The 20,811-nt window shown below is 40.6% G+C and overlaps 1 long non-coding RNA gene across 1 annotated transcript in view; it reads right to left on the bottom strand.

Moving 5' to 3' along the window:
- Positions 1-20,811, bottom strand: part of LOC123394480 — a 343,240-nt gene that overhangs the window by 66,820 nt on the left and 255,609 nt on the right. Inside the window, exon 4 of the long non-coding RNA XR_006609255.1 lies at positions 3,594-3,687. This is a non-coding gene — a long non-coding RNA (uncharacterized LOC123394480). The remainder of the gene's footprint in view (positions 1-3,593; positions 3,688-20,811) is intronic.

Genomic DNA, 20,811 nt, shown 5'->3' with positions numbered 1-20,811 from the left:
CTTGCCAGGCCTTTACTCAGAACATCTCTATACTTTGCACATGGCACAAAAGAGCCCAGTTCGATTCTCTTACAGTTCAAATTAGAGGAGAGAATAAAAATAGAGAACAAAGGGAAAGATTTATCTGGGGACACCTTGTGGATCAGCTGATTAAGTGTCTGCCTTTGGCTCAGGTCATGATCCCAGGGTCCAAGGATCAGGCACCCACATAGGGTTTCTTGCTTAGCAGGGAGCCTGTTTCTCCCTCTGCCTCTGTCTACCACCCTGCCTACTTGTGCTTTCTGTCAAATAAATAAATAAAATCTTAAAAAAAAAAAGATTTATCTGTAAGATAAATAAGATCACCAATAGAAACAAAAATGGACAGCCAATAGCTTAGTGGAAAAGCAAGAGGCAGAAGGAATACACAAGCCATAGAAGAATGAATGCATGTAGGGCCATTTGGTGTAGGGCTATAGCTCCCCTGACCCTTCAGAATTTTCCAAAGGAATCACAGTAAAATTGCTCCTTTCAATAGTTGGCATTTATAAAGATGGTTAAGTGATCAAAAAGTCATGTTCCAAAGTTCTGTTTAAGAAAGCAGGGAAGTGTTACAAGGTGCCTGTGAATATTTTTCAACTGACACGGTCAGCATAAGAAAGAAAGAAAAAAGAAAAACAAAAGAAAATCCTTCTGCCTAAAGGCTGTGTTTTAGTTAGCTGGGAAATTATACAGAACAGTACAAATTTAAATGACAGTACATGACCACACATTTGTTTATCTAAGAAACCGCCCTTCGTAACACCGGGACTGTAAATTCTGTAGGAAACTCAGATGGGGGTTAGATTTGATAAACTGAAGAATATCAGGAACAGTGTCCATTTTTCTTTTTCTTTTTTTAAATGCAGTCCCATTTTATGGGAAGCCAAACACCTCTTCTACTGATGTGAATCATAAGAGCTCATTCTCTCAAGTTGTTGCCTAGGCGCACGTTCCCTATTTTCAGGTTATCTTTTCACTGCTGTCATTCAGGGGCATACACTGTAAACTGTGTAAGTGATCTCTGCAGCTTTCCTGCTGGGATTAGTAATAGCCATACTACCAAATATTACTGTGCAATCGACCTGAGGCTTGCATTTAGATTACATTTGATTTCTATAGTTGGGAAATGCATGCTTTAATTTTCCTATTATGTTAAAACTGATAATGCATAAAAAAGGAAGATACCTGCTCACAATACTGACTTTATAAAGTGGGTATGATTTGCTTTATAATAGCAATGCTTGTACCACCAAATGTGCATTTATGCTTTAGACCAGCCAAACTCTTGGGGAGGGGAGCGGAAAGCCTGGCGAGTGAAAACACTGGGATGGGAAACAATCCCAACTGTGAGGCAGTTAATAGAAAGTGCTTCTGCTTAGGTCCTTGAAATTTCAGGAGAACTCAAATTTGGTAAGCATGTTCTTACCACCTCTCCCTCCAAAGGTACGGAGGCCTATAAATCGCTGAATCCATTATTCACAACATAAAGACAAAGAAGGAACCAAAACTATCATGTCCGAAGCAGTGCGGTCTTACTTGGCTAAACATATGACTGATACCCTTCATGGCATCACAAATCTTTTGTTTTGTTTTGCTTTTTGTCTCCTGCACATGTACACACTAAACAGCTGTCACTTCTTTTTATACCAGTTATGAATTTTTTAAAAGTGCTATCAAAGCACTTGTTTTACTATCTTTTTACTGTCTTTATTTTTTTTTCTCCTTTTACAGTAGGTCTCAGAGAAGCCTGGGTGCACATCCTAAAGCTCATTAGGTAGGAGAGGAATAACGTCCAGCATGTATAGATTCTCTGTGGGGACTCGGGATATTTGTATGTGGTGTAAACTATAGGGAGCCAAAATAAAAAAAATTCTCTAACCTCCTGAAAGTAATGCAATTATGAAAATATTTTACCGTCAGTGCAAAAATGCTGAAGAAAGAGAATAGAAATAGAATGATTCTTTTCTTCATTAAGAATTTTTCAGTATTTTACCATATTATTCAGTTACACATACTTACAGCAAAGTACACAGATTCTACGCATACAGCTCAATGAATTTTCACTCCTCACAGGACCATCAATTCAGAGTAAGAAATAGAACAAGACCAACAAACAGAAGCTCCCTTTACAGTCATTACCTCCACTCCAGCAGGGAAACTACTCCCGGAACTTTGAACACTGGGGATTCCTTTCGCATATGTGTACCTACGCACTGGAATCAGTTTGTACTTTTAGAACCGTGAACTTTGTCCATATTGTCATATACAGCTGTACTTTGTCTATTCTCCTTGACGTTTATGATATTCCATTGTTGCCAGTATACCCCCAGTTTATTTAACCATTCGAATATTAATGGGCCTTTGTGTATTTTCCAGTTTCGAGCTGTTAGGAATAGTATTAGTATGAGTTTTGTGTACGTGTGTTTTGGTGAACACATGCCAGTGCTTTTTACTAGATTTACGCTTCTCTATAGAATCAAGAGGTCATGAGATGTATGCATGTTCTGGTTTAGTTAATGCTGAGAATTTTCCAAGGTGGTTATCCCAATTTATATTCCCACCAGTGATGTATGGGAGTTCTGTTTGCTTCATACCCTCAACAAAAGCTTGGTATTATCTGTGGTTTTCATCTTAGCCTTTCAGGTAGGTGTGCAGTATAATCACACTACGATTTTAATTTGCATTTCCCTGCTGACTAATGTGAGTAAACAGAATGAGACTTTTTGATATATTTTTAAATAGATGTATATTTTACAGAATCTGGATTCAGTAAAGGATCTCAAAGATGACTGGTCCACGGATATCAAAAGTATGGTACGTTTGTCCCCACTATACCCCCACACCATCCCTTCCTGTACCTTTGGAATGTGGCAAGAGTTCAGTGACCTGGATTCAGCTTCAGAAACCTTCCAGATACAACTCATTGCACAGTCATTGCCAAGCAAACAAAATAAACTCACAAGAGGGATCTTACTGACCAGATAAAGTTTATCAGAAGCAGAAAGGCGGAACTCGTAAAAAAAAGGCTAAGGTAGGCTGTTCCAGGTTTACATTTCAGATTTGCCACTCACTGTGGCAGGAAAGAAGATTTCTCTCTGTGACGCTGCCTTTATCAGGTTGGTATGATTTGCTTTCTAGGAGCCAAATTCAATTCATGGAGCTGAGTGATCCTGGCAAGTTACTTCATCCCTAGAACGTCGTACAACGAGGATGAACTAGAAACAGAGCTGTACCATTTTTGATGCTCATGGTCCTTCCCTTTGGTTTCTCCTGAGCGCAAATCTTTCATAATTTCTGTGATTCTACTTGCTCTTGAACTAATCTTGAATTAATCTCCTTCTTCAAAGCCTGCTGAAGATAGCAGGAATTCAGGGAATGGCCATGAGTTACTGACGTCTTTCCTGATTTTTGTCTAAATCAAGACATGGATGTTGGGTCATTTCATCTGTCACTACAGAAAACAATGCAGGAAGATTGGATGCTGGAATGACCACAAGGAGCAGGTCATCTTCCCTGACACTTCTGATGGTGCCCATGGCATCTGAGGCTTTGTAGAGTTCTCATTTACTCACCTGGTCTCAGCAGAGGTCCTCGTATGGCTTCATTAGCAACAATGAGATCCGCCACTGGCCCACGGTGCACAGGCACTCCTGCCTTTGAAGGAAACTAGGAAAGGAAGGGAAAACAATCAGACCCCACTGGTGGTTCCTTTGAGCCACATGTGCGTGGTTTCAGTACCCTTGGCCTGCTCTCATCTCTGTGAGGTCTCTTCATCCTGCTTGGGCTCCTTCCTTCTCTATCTGTGAAGTGGTTGTTTACATGAGCTCATGGTATCTTGATGACAGTTATGAAATCCAAATTGCTCTGAATCCTCAAATTTCTTTTTCGTCACTCATTTGGAGGCGCCCTCTTACCTGATCCAAACTTATTTTATGGCAAAAGCCTTGCCTAACCTGATGTGAGGTTATTTATTGTCTTTACTTGGTCCACTTTATGGGGAAATGGATATAATTTGCTGTGAAAGGGACGCTGGGCTTAGAGAGTGCTGGCCCAGACTGGGTTGGGAGTGCTACTGATGCATGGCATCTGTACATAATACCTTGCCAAATCTGAAAAATCTTGAATTTTGAAATAACTCTGGCCCCAGGAGTGTTAGATAAAAAACGACACAGACACATACCAATCTCCTAACAGACCTTGCTTTCAAACTGTATGTCTTGTTGAGTGTTTACCCTTTTATTTGAATTATTTTAAGAAGAAAATCAAAACAAGAAGACACAGGTTTTCACCTAATAGAGCAGTCACAAACTAAAAATTTAATAAGGTACCTAGAGTAGAAGAGGATATAGGGAAGCAGAGACCTTTGTACACCATCGGTGGGAATGTATATTGGCATAAACTTTTTGAGAGGCGATTTGCAATTTTCTTGGAGAATTTAAATTGCATATGTACTTTGACCCAGCAACTCTACTACAAAGTACCCTGTAGAGTCAAAAGAGTATGTCAGGTGTGTGTCATATTGAGTATTACATAACAATATAAAAAAGAAAAAGGCTTATTAGTAAGAGACTGGTTAAATAAATTTTGGTGTAAGTACACAAAATGATAAAATGCTTTTAATAAAAAAAAAAATGGAAATGAGGTAGACCTGAATGTAATGACATGGAAAAGTCTCCAAAATAAATATGTAAGTGAAATAAACAATTTGTAGTATAACAAACATAAAAAACACACATATATGATCTTTACAATTTCTAAGGATATACTGATATTTTAGGTAAGCCAATTTCCCCCTTACACATATTTGTATAGAAAATGGCAGGTGGTTATGATTAGGGATGAAAACAAGGGAAGGAGGCTTTCACGTTTCATTATATATGTTTTTAACTTTTTTCTTTTTCATGTGCATTTGCTGCTCTTCCTGGTTCCCAGAAAGACTGTGCAATTCTCAAAGGCCCAGATATAGTAGAGGCCACCGAGCATCTTTCCTGAGATTGCAAATGTCATGAAAGGAAATCTTCAACCACCAAAGACTCCCATCACCTTCCAGTTGAACTTGACCTCCACTGACCCTTCAATACAGACCATAGACCTACAGTAATAAGAAAATCCACAGATGACATCATGGAATTCCAGAGATGACCTTCTGCCAAATAAATCCAATGATCACCTCTGCCTACCCCCCTTAAATGTGCTTTATATAAAGCATGTTGACTACACTGTTAGCTTTCTGATCCAATAGCATGATCTGTGCCTCAGCTCTGGGTGTGTGGCTAAGAGCCAAGAAGAGGCTGTGGTTAGCTAAACCTCAAGCTGAGTGTACTGGTCCAAGATTTTCCACTTGCCACTGCCCACCTCATGCAGCATGTAAAAGATGGCTTATGTAGTGATATCCAGTGGCCTGTGAGTCGTCCTTGCCAATGCCAGAATCTCCAAGTTTTATTGAAACAGTAATCTCAGGATGAGTACTTCTAGGGACCCCTTCAAATCCAATCCCAAAATTTACCTCTGCTCTAAGTTTACCTGGAATTGGAATTGGATTAGAAAGACAATAAAGAACTGAGTTACCTTTCCTTGCTGGCACATAAATATCATGTTGAACAGTCCTCCTTCTGTCCAGTAGAAACATTAAAAAACCAACGGAGTTGGTCAAGCTACTGGCAGATATATGAGTTCTTCAGAATCAGATGCCTGATTGGCCTTCAGCCTTTAGTATCCTGAGTTAAATTCTTCTCTGCTTTCCCTAAACAATTCACCTTCAGAAATTTTTTTTATTGTTGTTGTTAACAATCTAAGGACATGTCCACCTCAGCTGGTCTTCTATGCATCACACTCTTTTCCATGATCTTGGGAGAGTTCGGCTCCTTTTTTTTTTTTTAATAAATCACAGCTTCCACGGTACCTACATTGGTTTCTCCAATCAAGTACTGCCACATCTAAATTCTCTTCACATTACTTATGATTATTTCCTTTACTTGCTCTTTATTCCATTATTGCTGGCTTGCTTCCCACCCCCTCAAATATAAATGTTGTAAAAACTGAAACATTGTTTGTCTTGATTGTCAGTATATTCTCTGGAACACAGGAAATACTGGGTAATCATTTGCTGGTGGAAGGAGTGAACGAATGAACACCCTGTCACCTTCCATCCTCTAGAAAGGTGAGCCAGATGTTTTGCGGGGTGGAAAAGGCAAAGCAGATACTGCTTTTGTTTAGTAGGAAAAGGCTGGGTAAAACCAGGAAATGATATTTTATACTGAATGAAGACTAAAGGCCAAGGAGCCAGGGTGGTCCATTCAGAAAAGTGTTCACAAACAGCCTGTAATGTCTTCCTGCAGCTTTCCTGCTTCTCTGAGTCTGGGGACTAGATTAAAAAAAGGAAAAGTCAATGGAGTTTGGAAGTATATCAAGCTCTCTCCTCAAGTATTTCTGAGAAACACCATGTTCAGGTCTGCCGATGATCACTAAGACCTAGAGAACTGAAACGAAGGCAGCAAAGGCCAAATGTACGACTCCATGGACAGTGGTCTTCCATGGACAGACAGACATCAACAAAATCTTATCACAATGTTTAGCCATCCTCTGCTGTATAACGAGAGCCTTCGTGCGTGTATATGTGTCTGTGTGTGTGTGTGTGTTTTAATTCTGAAAACACTCATGAAAGAGAGGAAAATTGACAGTAATGGAAAAATGTTAATATAATAATAATATCTTAGAAGATATAATTTGATTCAATGATACATATGCATCTTAATCTTGGTATTTTTCAGATGAACTTTTTCCCTGGTAAGTTTTTCTTTTCTAAGACATTATAAATTAAATACTTCACTCAGCATGTTCATATTCTGTTGTATTACTATATTTTTCCTTTCAAGGCTGTTCTTGCCTTCCTCTTTACTCAATGCCACATTAAAAAAAAAATTGGGGCGCCTGGGTGGCTCAGTGGGTTAAAGCCTCTGTCTTCGGCTCAGGTCATGATCCCAGGGTCCTGGGATTGAGCCCCAAATCAAGCTCTCTGCTCAGAAGTCAGCAGGGAGCCTGCTTCCTTTTCTCTCTCTGCCTGCCTCTCTGCCTACTTGTGATCTCTGTCAAATTAAAAAAAAAAATTAAAAAAATTAAAAAAACAATTCACTATCTGCAATAGGTCCATGTCTCCTCTGAAACAGGGATGGACAGGTTAACATTGGACTTTGGTCAAGGGCACAGAAAAAGTGAGCAGGGTAGGGACAATTTTCCTTGGAGCACCTAACAACTGAACTGTCTCTAAGGAGTGTTTGCCTCTTCTGCTACCATTTTTCTTTTTATACTCACTAGCTCCAGGTATGGCTACTTATTCACTTCACCCCCAAAGAGTCATTCTTGCATGCCTTCTCTGTGCTAGACACATAACCAAACATGGTGGTTGCAGCAGTGAAAGGACCAACAATTCCTTCTTTCATGGGGCTGACATGCAAGCCACTCAAAGCAGGTGTGCCACAGGGATGTAGTATCTTAAACATCTCAGAGAGAGCATTTCTAAAAATTCCTTAAACAGTAAGCCTAATAAAATGATGAGTACTTATCATTTAAGCTGGATGCTGGGGAAGAGGAGGATACAATTGAAAAAGGAAGCATTAAAAATTAGATTTCCCCAAAACTAACAACGACCACCAAGACAAACATAGGCTGCCACATAAGCATAGGTCAGTGGTCACCAAGCTTTTCTGCAAAGGATAAGACAGTAAATATTTTAAGCTTTGTGGGCCAGACAGTCTCTATTCCAGCTACTCAACTTTCCCATGGTGGCACAAAATCCTCCACAATGTGCAAATACATGACCACAGCTGTGTTCCAATAAAACTTTATTCATGAAAAGAAATCTGCAGGCCAGACTTGCCCCCACATGCGTTGTTTGCCAATCCTGATTGTGGTCCATCTTTTCCCAACAATCCTTCACAATGAAGAAACTGAATGTATACTAGGTAGAATCCTTTACCCAAGGTTACACAGGTAAGAATTCCCCTAACTCATTCTGTATCCCTAACTACATGTGTTGTTGAATAAGACAAACATGGAGAAAAATGAGCCTGGGAGATACTGTATGCCAGAAGTCTCCAATCTCTCACTGAAGTGCTTTCATTTGGGTGCCTAGTTGTGGTGACAAGAAGTTGGTCAGTGAGAGCTAGAGCAGTAACAGAAATCTTTCTGAAGGAGGTGGGCTGGAAGAATTCCTGACCTGGAATACCCACCCTTTCTTTCCCTACCCACCTGCGCCTGCCTCTAACTACTCTCTCTGCAGATCTCACTTCCAGCTTCACCTCCTGTGGGAAGGCTCCACAGAATCCTCAGGCACTGTCAGAGGCTGCCTCTATGGTGTTCCCATTGCACCTTGTGGAAGTTCACAGTCTTATGTGCACACTGTTCAGCATTTATATTATACTTATTAAAACTAAAACCAGCCAACAAAAACTGACAGTGCTTATCACCTGGCACCGTGGTCTGGTTAATTCCACGTCTGAATCTCCAAAGGACAATGAGCAACTCAAGGGCAGGAACTGTTGGGTTTCCTCTTTGAGTCTAGCCCCTGTTGGTGCAGTACATGTTTGGGATTCATGAGTTGAATTACTGAATTCATAAATAGGGGTCAGATTTGATTGAGCATAAAGGGAGGTGAAAATTACATTTCCTAGAAGGGGAATCACCTATGACCAGGGACATAGTTATGAAACCGAGCCTAAAGAGGTGAGAGCAGTGAAGAGCACAACTGGAGTTGGGACCTGGATGGGATGGCAACCATAGTCTACCATGGGACCTAGATGGTAGACCCATGGTCTACCATCACTTTCCCAGTGACACTGTTGTCCCTGAAGGAGCTTATTTTTCATTACACAGTTGAAAAGTATTTTGACGGTCACCTGGGTGGCTCAGTGGGTTAAGCCTCTGCCTTCAGCTCAGGTCATGGTCCCAGGGTCCTGGGATGGAGCCCCAAATTGGGCTCTCTGCTCAGCAGGGAGCCTGCTTCGCCCTCTTTCTCTGCCTCTGTCTCTGCCTACTTGTGATCTCTCTCTCTCTCTGTGAAATAAATAAAATTTTTTTAAAAAAGTATTTTGATTGAAGACATTTTCATATGTAATTTTAGTGAAATTGATTCCCTCCCTCCCCCAACAAAGCTGTGGTACTATGTTATAAAAACATTTAAGTAACACTCTAAATGTTTTCATGTTACTCTTTTTTAGTACCTGGGGATATATTTGGCTTGATTTCTATTTTAACTTATGCTACTTCTTGTTCTTCCCTTTTTAGCTTCTCTTCCAGTCTTTCTGCTTTAAATTGTTGGGTGCGGTCACTGAATGGTCTTTGGTTTATGTCTATGAAGAGTTTCAGTTTATTATCTATCAAGCCATGTGTCTTTCTGTTTCCAGTGGGTCTCTGAGTTATGGTACAAAAATGACAACATGATGGACAGAATCTTGACTACGCTGTCACCAGCTGCTCTAGCTCTACCTTTCAAATCACTTGTACCCTTTTAGCTTGATCACTACAAAGAGCTAGAAGAAACAACCATGAGGCAAGGTATTAGGATGTGTTGAGATGCTTATTTGATTCTTAATGCTATTAATAAAGGTTTATCTGTCCCTTCTTGTTCATTCCCGCAGGCTGGGGAAGCCCCTGAGAGGTTTCAGGTAGCTTATGATGAAACATCATTTCATATCCTATATCATCTTCGACGATGAAGTAGGTACCATTTTTCTACCGAGGGGCCTATTCTCTTTTTGACAAGATTTTGTCTATGAATAGATTAGTCTTCCCAGGAGCCTCAGCTGATGGGTGATTAATATGCAGGGTCCACCCCCGGATTAATCATCTTGAGATACTTGGAGGATACTAGGAGGTGAAACACCCACCTAACCCAGGTAAGAGCAGCTAAGCTGTCCTCTTTCCCTCCCTTTCTTGTCTCCTCTCCCTAGCATTTTCACGACATTTTAAACACAGGTTCCTCACAGCAGGATGAAAACAGAACAAGTCAAGTGATGCCAAAGTCAAAACTTGAAGTCACTTATTGGTTGAGAAAGGTACAACGAAAAATAATAAAAAATTTACTAAGTTATAGGGGAACATTTGGCATATATTATAAAGCATTGTAGGATTGGTGACTAAGGACTTAAGTCAAATGACTGGGTTTTTTGAGTCTGTATTAAAAATTATTGATTTAGATACAATTTCTCCCAACTCTTCCCACAATTTCTACAATGGTATCCAACCTTGCATAAATAGCTAGCTCCTTTTCCCCACCCCCTCCTGGGGGAAGGTCATACAAATTCACAGTTTAAACAATTTATATCCCATTAACACCTTCCCCACTCCAATATGCTGGACCCTTACTTCTTTCACAGACATTGTCATAAGAACCCATCTAGCCTAACCCAAGCAGCTATCGAGTGAGCTCCAGTGGGGGACACTTGGAAAAATATGACAAAAACCAGCCACATTGAATGAACACGCAACAAAGGACATTAGGGAAATTGGCTAATATACTGAATTACTTAAAATTACAATGTTGAAAAAAAAATTGCGGTAGTAGGGAAATGATGCCAATTAGTGGCCCAGTAATGGGCAGGGGGAAAGCCACTTTGCCATCTATAACTCAGCCCTTCACTTCTCAGACAGTGAATGCCTGCTTTTCTGCCATAAGCACGCAACTATCTGGAAGACAGAGGTCTCAACTGCATTGAGATTTTCAGGAGAAAACAAGAGGTGCCAGTTAAGACATCACCATGAACTTCAAAGTGCAGGAAGGAAGGGCTGTAAATGACTAAAGTGAAGTCAGATGACAATACTTACCGCTTTCTTTTTTTTTCTCCAGAGGCCAATTTCTTCATTTTCCTTTTTTGCTTTTTGATGGTACAGTACTCCGGCCACCCCCAGAAAGATTCCAGAATCCTCCCTCAGTTTTTTATTCCTGCAGTTGGCAACCTACACTACCAGGATATCCATCTTTAATACAAATCTGAATGCCTTGTACTGTCATTTGGGTTTAAATATATTTCCCCTGAGCTCTGGCCTCAGTAAAAATAGCAGACAGCTGGTCACCCATGTTCCACATCATAAACCTGTTGGGAAGAAGTATGGCCAAGGGCTTTGGCTTGCATTGGAATCACTCAAAAAGCTTGTTAAAAACACAGATTTCTGGACTCCACCCTCAGGATTTCTGATATATATGTCTGGTGTGGAATCCCAAAATCTGCATTTCTAAGTTCCCACTTGGTACCGATGCTACTGGTCCAGGAACCGTGCTCTCAAAATCACTGCTTTTAACCAATCCCAAAGTGACTATCTCAAAAGATAGGGCAGGGGTTCCCAAATTCTGCTGCATCTCAGAATCACCTCGACAACTTTGACAATCCCAATGCATCTTATACCAAGTGAATCAGAATGTGTGTGCAGGCATTCACAGTTTTCAAGCCCAGGCATCTGTATTTTCAAAGATCTCCAGGTGATCACAAAATACAGCCACATTTAAGAACCACTGAACCGGGGCGCCTGGGTGGCTCAGTGGGTTAAGCCACTGCCTTTGGCTCGGGTCATGATCTCAGGGTCCTGGGATCGAGTCCTGCATCGGGCTCTCTGCTCAGCGGGGAGCCTGCTTCCCTCTCTCTCTCTCTGCCTGCCTCTCCGACTACTTGTGATTTCTCTCTGTCAAATAAATAAATAAAATCTTTAAAAAAAAAACAAAACAAAAAAAACCCCACTGAACCTTGGGATGAGACCCAAAGAGAAAGGGCATTAGACCAGAGCCCAGGGGGAGGAAGAGGAGGAAGAACACCCCTTATTAATCATGACCTTGGGACCCTCCTACTTATCTAGTCTCTCTCTCTCATCTGTCAAAGAGGTGACCACCCCTTTACTTGCCTCTCAAGCACCAGTAGCAAGAAAAATACATCAAACCAGCAAAATGGTTTTGAAAATTAGGAAGGGGCCTCCAGATGAAAGGCATAGCAAGGAAGGTGGTGCTGCCTAGGGTGAGATGCAAAGGCTTTGCCAGTGGGAAGACCCAGGTCAGCACCCTGCTTCTGCCTAGCTCTGCAACCTGAGCAAGTTCATTGAGCTGCTCTGTGCTGCACTTTCCTCCTTTGTAAAACCACAATGTCATTTCCTTCCTCATGGGGTTCCTCCAGAGCAATTTTGCTATTTGCCCAGAACATACTGGAGAACGACTGCTAGGGCATATTTGACGGGTGTATATATTACACATGCCATGATCCCTGGATGTGGTGAAGGCCTCCTTTTGGGTAGACATTCGAACAGAAGTCAGTGAAGCAAATAGTGGAAAAGCTGAAAAATAGCATCAGAGAGACATCACATAAGGGGACAGGAGACCATTGTGGGTGTGTGAAGATTCAACTCAGTTTAAATAACTCAGTGACTGGGTCTTGAGGCAGCAGCTTCCTTAGAATTAGGGAGCTCCACGCTTTTTCCTCCTCCACCTGCACAGGACTCATTTACAAAGTGGCTTGTTCTTCAGACACCCTATGTACTGGTAGGTAATCTGAACTTGAAGGTACCTTCAGATCTTGAATCTTGTTTTTTATTTGGTGTATACAAGTTCTTCCGCTGGACTAGACTGCAAGCTCCTTGAATTTCTTGGTTTCTGTTTTTCTAGAGAACCTCTGGGTTGATAATTTTGGGTGCTTAACGGTCATCAATTTCTCATCACTTTCCACAATGCCCATCTTAAATTACTACTACATGGCGTAATTGAATACTTCTTCAACAATCTAAATGCTATCTCTCTACTTAGAAGTCTTCCAAGGTTTCCCATCATTCATAGGGTCCAGTTTAGCCTCCTTAGGTTGGTAAGGCTCCTTAGTTGATAAGGCTCTTCGTGATCTGGCCTCTGCTGACTTCCCCAAGCTTGATGGAGAGGATATAGCCAGAGCTTTGCTGTTGTCGAGATTAGGGTTTCAAATCCAGCCTGGCCCCTGACAAACTGTACATCTGCCTAAGAGTTCCATAATTTCCCTGAATCTCAGTTTATCTGCAAAATGGAAAAAATATTACTTTTTTCAGGTTTTTTTTTTTTTTTTATAAGACTAGGACTAATAAACGTGAGATGCCTAGCATATACATTTTCTTTTCTTTTTAAAAGACTTATTTATTTTAGAGAGACAAGGTTGGGGACGGACAGAGGGAGAAAGAGCCTTAAGCAGACTCCCTGCTAAGCACAGAGCCTGATGTGAGGCTTAATCTCATGACCTGAGCCAAAAGCCAAGAGTCTGGCTCTTACCCAACTGTGCCACCCGGATGCCCATAGCATATACATTTTCTTAGTAAACATGAACGACATTTCCTGATATATGCATTTCCTTATACATGCAGTCCTTGTGCCAGGAATTGTGAGCACTCTCAAAAAGACTTTGCTTCTTTAACTTTAAACAGGCACTTTCCCATGTCATCAGTTTAGAATCTTCTCCCCCTTCAAGATCCAGATGAATAAGTATCACTTGGTGATGCTTCCATAACCCACACATGCAAAGCTGCTCCCTTCCCTTGGTGCCACTGCCATCTTGGTAGGGAGCTCTACCTGTCACCGTCTGATGAAACCAGTGGTTTATATGCCTGCCCTCAAAGTAGAAAGAAGCTATCAAAAACACCAGGGACCACACCCTGATTCATCAGCATAGCCCATGACTTGCAAGCAAGAGGTGACCAACATTAGCTAATGGTCTCCTCCTCACACAGTTTGTCCTGTCATTTGTACAAGGTCACATGAAACCTGGTATGTTGCAAGTTCATAGAGGGTATCCTACACCCTTGATGCCCACAGACCAGGAGGACTGACATCATTTGGGTACCTTTTAGGACTGGAGAATCCCAGGGCTCTCCTCAGACTTTCTACGTCAGAGTCAGTCTCCATTTTAACAAGCCCCCACTCCACCCTGACCCCCAAGGGATTTAAATGCATACCAGTGCTTGCAAAATGCTATCCTAAACATCTCTGCACTCCCACCAGAGGCACACAAGCAGGCACGTGATAAGTGAAACATACGGACAATTCATTCTGCATTAGCAAGGAAGAGGAAGGGACTCTAGATATATTTCAACCCTAGCATAATGTGAGTCACGGGAAGAATCCTTGTATTTTATTCTAGATAACACTGTGGTGATGATTTACAAACTCCAGGTTCCCAAGGGGTTCTTGAGACATAGCCCTCCTTACTTTGATCAATAAAAATTAAAGTAAAAACAAATAGAAATCCATCCCGACCCAGACCCTGGTACGAAAGAAGAAAAAAATCAGTTTTAAGCAGTGCTAGATCCCATAACTAAAATTGAAACAACTTAAAGCTAATCTTCCAGTGGAGAAGGTACCAAAATCATGAAGGATAACATGTCTGCTACGAGTGAGAGCATTCTGGTTTACCACCTACATGTATCAGAGCAAGGGGCCCCCAAAACATGAGACTAATCCAGAGTCAATACCATGGCAAGCAACACTTGTGTACCAATTTAGCATGGAACACCATTCACTTGAACATGGCCGTTAGAACACTGGACGTGAACATCCCCCTGCTCCCACATCTCTGCAATGCTGTACGGAATGCCTTAGTCATCCTGAGCTGTGGCCTCAGGCCTCTCTCCTCCCTAAGGTACCATTAGAGATAGACTAAGGGCACGAGGAAAAATGACACTTGAATCGAGTATCCTCCCTCACACCTAGAACTCACATTAGGTGACATTACTGTCTGGGAATGTATTCAGTGGAAAACTATTCCAATAGCCAACAGCAATTCCATAGCAGGACGACATACTTCTCAGACGCATAGTTTATCATAAATAAGGTATACACAAAGCTTCTGCACAACTGTAAATGTTGTCTTACATTCTTTTCTGGGAAAAAATAAAAGGAGCAAGGAGGTAATCTGAGTCCCAGATCACCGTCTCCAGGCCACAGACTGCCTTCGGTGGTGTGGGGACTGGATGGCAGCAGGCGAAGCCGACTGCATCCCTTCTCTGCACACTGGGACAGAGGCTGTTAGAAACAGCAGCAAGAATTAAAGTGAGACACACTCGTTTTTACTTCATTTTTTTCCCCCTTAAATCTGAAGGAATGCCTGCCTGCAAATTAAGACACAGACGCCTCATTCAGGGTGCAACCTCATTTATTTTTCTGAAGATCTTGAACAAACAAAAAGTCCTACATGAAATGGAGAGAAAAAGGCATTTTGGAGCATTTCTTTGCCCTCCTGTTCTCGAGTGAGATCAAACAGCACAATAGTTTGCATCCTTTTTGGTTGGGTACTTTTCCCCCCGTCACTTCACAGATGGGAAAGATTTTGTGAACTTTTCTAAGCAACTGACGGGACCGCCTCAATGTCTCCTAAGTGCCTCGTCAGCAGATTCCTGGAGCCTGGCTGGAAAAGCACTTGTTTCACCCCTGCCCCCCTCCCCATCGGAAAGATGCCTCTTAAGCTATAGTGAGGCAAAGCGTAGCCATTCAATTACCCAAATACTAGAAGTCTATAAAAGAACACTGTACAGCAATTGGTCTCTTGATTTGAATGAAACAGCACGCCCAGACACATCCCCAGATTCTGAAAATAAATCCCCATACAACATCTTGTGACTCAACCATATCACAGGATGCATTTTTATCAATTTTGAGCTAACTTGCAGGATACACAGACCAAATCAAGATGATCACACCATCAAGAGGGAGAAATCAACCCCAGATGAAACCCTTTTTCAGGGTTATTGATGGTAGCAACAGCACATCTGCCTTTAAAAAAAAAAAAAAAAGATGCTCAGATTTTAATTTTCAGAATGCTTTTAAACGTTTCAATATTAAAATGCTTTTAAACATTTCAACTGTTTAAATGTGACCAGTGCCCACTCCACAAATAATCCAGTCCTTGTCTGTGTGCATTTATGTCTATGGCCACTCAGAGAGTAAGTGGGCAAATAACTAACCAAACTAAAAGATAATTGTTCAAACCTCTAAAATTTATATCTAGCCCTTGAGAAACAGATGGTGGCTTCTGTAGAAGGCATAAAGCAATGAGCTGTCCAATTTCAGGTATAGAAGCAGAGATTTCCTGAAAAAGAAAGGCAAGTCCCAGTTTCTATGCCATGTTCCTGTTTGCCAGGACTCACCTGTGCTTAGAAAGAGGGTGGTAGCTGGAGGATTCATTTTCCTAAGGACACCATATAATCCCATGGACAAGTGAGTTCAGCTTCCAACCTTTGCTATCAGGAGACTGTGTACCCTCAAACCTCGGAAAGCATCCAAATCACTCAGCACACGTTCAATTCTCTGTACACGTTGCAAAAAAATCTCTCTCCCTCACTTGTGCCGATCTCTTTATTGCAGTTGACATGGGCTCGCCCAGGGGACTGACTTGTTGTTCCATAAAGATCCTTAAATAGGCACTACTGATGAAACATTTAATCCAAGCCTCGGGATCAAATGGCTGCTACTGCCAGGGACAGCGATAGAAAAATCTATTCCCCAATTAAATAATTGCACGCAAAGCCACGACTGTTCATTATGTCCTTTAACGGAGCTCAGCTTTTGTGGCACACAGCCAACGGCCTTCATATTTTATTTTAGTAATATGTATCTAGTACTTTTGAGATCATGGATTATTTTAAACATTCTTGAAGGGAACCATCTCTTCCCCCACGTGAAAAATAGAGTGTGAGTTTGAACAAGAGAGCCTGTTATGATCACCGTACAGCAATTATTTATGTAAGGGCACATGGGCTATTTCTGAAAGTCTTCTCTGCTTTGGGTTAAAACATAATCCTTTCTTTTGGGGGGGGGCATTTTTGTCTCTTTAGTACCAGGACATGAATTTTTATCTTTTGCCTCATCTGAACCGTTTATCCAGGAAGTGAGAGGAGAGTCATCAACTGTCTATTAAAAGGGGCCATATCCTGGAAGTCTAATAAAAAATCTTGTCCCCCAAGGCAACAACATCCACATTAAAGGACAGCATCAGACAACAGGAAGGTGGTTCAATGGGAAATGTCCAGAATGAGATTTAGTTCTGAAGCTTTAACGTCTTAAGAGCACAGGGGATTGTGAGTATAGCGACAGGAGATTTTTTTATTCTTATTTTTTTTTTTGTAAGGGAGGGAGGTTACACCTGGAACATAGGTAGTAAAATATTTCATAAGATTGGAACACTCATGCAAAATAAATATTGGTTTTGAAATGCAGAGCTGTTGGAACACAGAACAAATATCAGAAGTTTGGAGAGGCTTAAAAATATCCCATAATAGAGCCTTTCCTCAAATATTCATTTTTCTCATGAAAGAACTAAAAAAAAAAAAAAAAAACCCAAGAAACCCCCAAAACAAAACAAAACCAACAAAAAACCATGCTCCTGCACATGCGTCTCCTCACGACAGGGGTTATTTTGAACAAAGCTCTCTGATGATGTACAAAGGTATCTAGCTCTTTGTGATGACAAGGTGGCTTAGAGCTTGTCTCTTGCCCCTTTCAAGGAAATGGATTTTTAATTCTTCAAAGTTGTCCTCTGTCTGTGTTATTTTGTGCTTTCATTCAGATTAACTATGGATTTTAATTACTGCCTTCTGTCATTTGGTTAATGAATATTTTTCTGATGGCCACATCCATGGTCCTGGATTGAAGTTCCACCCTACATGAGGTCAATGTTAAGGAATTGTTCTCCAAGGCCCATTGATTCTTGTTTCATTAAGTGGCAACTCTGAGTGCTAATGTACCAACATCTGGGAAAAGTCTTTCTCCTAATTTCAAAGGATTCTGATATAACAAGGGATAGAATCTATGAAAAGCACTATTTCCATTTTGACTTTAGCATCCTTCACATGGGAACTATTTATCAGTTCAAAATCCTTTAAAGAGGAAGAAATAACCTGAAAAGATTCTTGGCTTCTCTTCCAGGGAGACACTGGCTATAGCAGAATCTCTCTGAAACAAAACAATGCAAAATACAACAGATAACTTCAAATAAAGCCTAGATTAAGAGGTGCGTGAAAAAAAGAAACTCCACCCTTACTGCCTTAGACCTCTGTAAATGCCACTTTAATGATAAAAACGGTTTAGTTAGTAAATAAAGTGACCTGACATTAAACAATATCTCAACACAGTTCTTGTCATAATTTGGGATATTTTTGTGGGATATGATCCAGTCCCCTCATCAGTGCTTCTAACTCTCTTTGATTTTGTTACTTCCTTTGTTTATTCCAACTGGATCAACATTCTCCATCACTAAAATACTTTGTGTAACCAAACCACCTAAAATTTACTGTATCTAGGGATCTATTACTCTAATCTTGGCATTATGACTCATTTGGCAAGAATACATGTGTAATTTCTTTTCCTAAATAGGCTATTGAAATATCGTGAAGTATCTTTACTGGGCAAGACAATTTTTAGGGAGGAACAAAACAAACCACAAATAAATGATTGTGTCTGATAGCTTCATGATGAATATTAAAGAAATAACACTGGCTTACTCAATTCTTTCTGACCCTTGAGAAGAATCTCTCGATGCTTTCAGAAACTTCATATCAATCTTCACACTCTAAAGAAATGTACAACTTAGAAAGTTTCACAGACTCTTTTCAAATTAGTAAAACTTAAAGGGGGCAGAGTGAGGAGAGAACAGAGCCTTAAATTCAGCAAATACTATGATAACAGGGACCCCAAGCCACACTGTAATGCAACTGCCAAGCAAAATTCCGTATTTTCCTTTTCCTTTTTTTCCCCCCCATTATTTAAAAAGAGAGAGAGAGACTTGCGCCATTTAAAAAGAGCTTTCAACTTCTCCCCAGTCAACGACTGAGCGACAACTCGGGGACCTTGGACTGGCTTTTCAATATTAATAATTTGAAGTACTAATGTCAAATTCCACTTTTGGAGTTGCAAATATATCAGGTTCACCAAATAGCTCGGCTTTTCTTTATAAATACCCCACAATGAATACATTAGCTTTAACATCTATTCTTTTGATAAGCCATCTTGAGGTGGTCTGACTTTTGTTTTCTTTACTTTCACAAACACACTCCTCCCCATGATTAATGGCCTCCCATTGGGTATATGGAAAATTTCCCAGCCTGGTTCCCTTGAGAATGCTCTACAACATGGATTTCTAGGCAAAGCTAGATTAAAAGAGGAGGAGCATGAGCTATAGTCCCCCTACCCCACAGCCATCAATTATATACAGTTATAAATCAAAGTTTTCAGTCCAAACAAAGACCAGTGTGGCAAGCAAACAAGGGCGTTCACGGCAAATTGTTTTGAAGCCGAATAAAACTCTTGACAGGAAACAATGGAGTCAGCAAAGCTCCTGTCAATATCACTCTAAAGTTTAGCTGATTTATGAAGAATTAGACATGGTGTATCAAGTCGCTCGAGGATTGATTGAGAAAACAGCACGGAGAAGTGTGAATAAGCTAATACGAAACCAAATGAAGCTCTTCCTTGATCAAAAACGTTGAGCCAAATACTGTTTTTGTCTGTATGAATTTGACCCCTTGCCTTAGATCCTTACCGCAAAATCTTTAGTTATCAGACATAGCCCCCTTCCCGCACTTATTTTTGGGTTCTCTGTAAGCAGAATTACTGGCCTTTACAACCTTCCTGTGAACCATGGTTTTAGGCTCATACTTTTCTATTTTGATCTTACACTTGGGAGAATTTAATTTCACTTGTTTCAGATACTGTTTATATGCCCCACATAAAAATCTATTTCAAAAGGAGAAACAGGAAAATATTGACTTCTGTGAAAACAAATAGAAATACCATCAGGAGGCAAAGCAAGTGCAGAAGGCATGAAATTAAATAAATAATACTGTAAGTTTTCTAGGTATTTTTTTTTTTATCCTTGAGATCTAACATTTATCAAGAGCTTTCAAGAGCCCCAAACTGCTCCCACCTATAAAACATGTACTTGGGTAAGAGAATAATAATTCTAGTAGCTGTTATTATTATTATAACATTCACTGAGCATTCACTATGTGCCAGATATGCTTCAAAGCAATTTATGCATATTAGCTTATTTATTCTTCAGAACAAACTGATTAAGTAGTGACTATCATCTTCTCCATTTTATGGTAGAAGAAACTGATGCATAAAGAGGCTAGCTTGTCTGAGGTTGCATAGTTAAGAAGTTACACAAGTGTGCCTGGGTGGCTAAGTTAGTTAAGTGGCTGCTGTAGGCTCAGGTCATGATCTGAGGATCCTGGGATTGAGCCCTGCATTGGGCTCCCTGCTCAGTGGGGAGCCTACTTCTTCTTCCCCCTCTGCCCCTCCCCCTTTCCCTCCTCATGCTCGCTCTCTCTCTCTCTCAAATAAATACAAACTAAATAAATACATAAATAAATTTACACAAGAAAGATACGGAGGATCCTGACTTTGAACCCAGGAAGTAGGACTTTGTAACCACTACACCAAACCTTGTATTTGGAATAAAAAATTAAAAAATATAGATCTCTCTTGGGGTATGTGGGTGCCTTAGTCGGTCAAGTGTCTGACTCTTTGGCTAAGGTCATAAGCAAAGGGTCATGGGAGTGAGCTCCATATCAGGCTCCATCCCGGGTGTGGAGCCTGCTTGAGATTCTCTCTCTGTCCTCCCCTGCTCCTCTCTCTGCTCACGCTCAAAAAAAGAAAAAAATAAAAATAAAACATTTAAAAATTAAAAAGAAATAAAAAAATATAAATCTCCTTTATATTACTCAAAATTGATTCAAAATCTTCACTCCTTAGGAAAGACATCTTCACTTGCCCCACTCATCTTACCTTAGCAAGTTGTGAAAATCAAA

The sequence above is a fragment of the Mustela putorius genome, unplaced genomic scaffold (genome assembly GCF_011764305.1).
Source record: "Mustela putorius furo isolate JIRA1106 unplaced genomic scaffold, ASM1176430v1.1 tig00003834_pilon_pilon_pilon, whole genome shotgun sequence".
NCBI classification, from domain to species: domain Eukaryota; kingdom Metazoa; phylum Chordata; class Mammalia; order Carnivora; family Mustelidae; genus Mustela; species Mustela putorius.
Note: the sequence above shows the minus strand (reverse complement) of the source record. Positions and strands in the feature narration are given on the sequence as shown.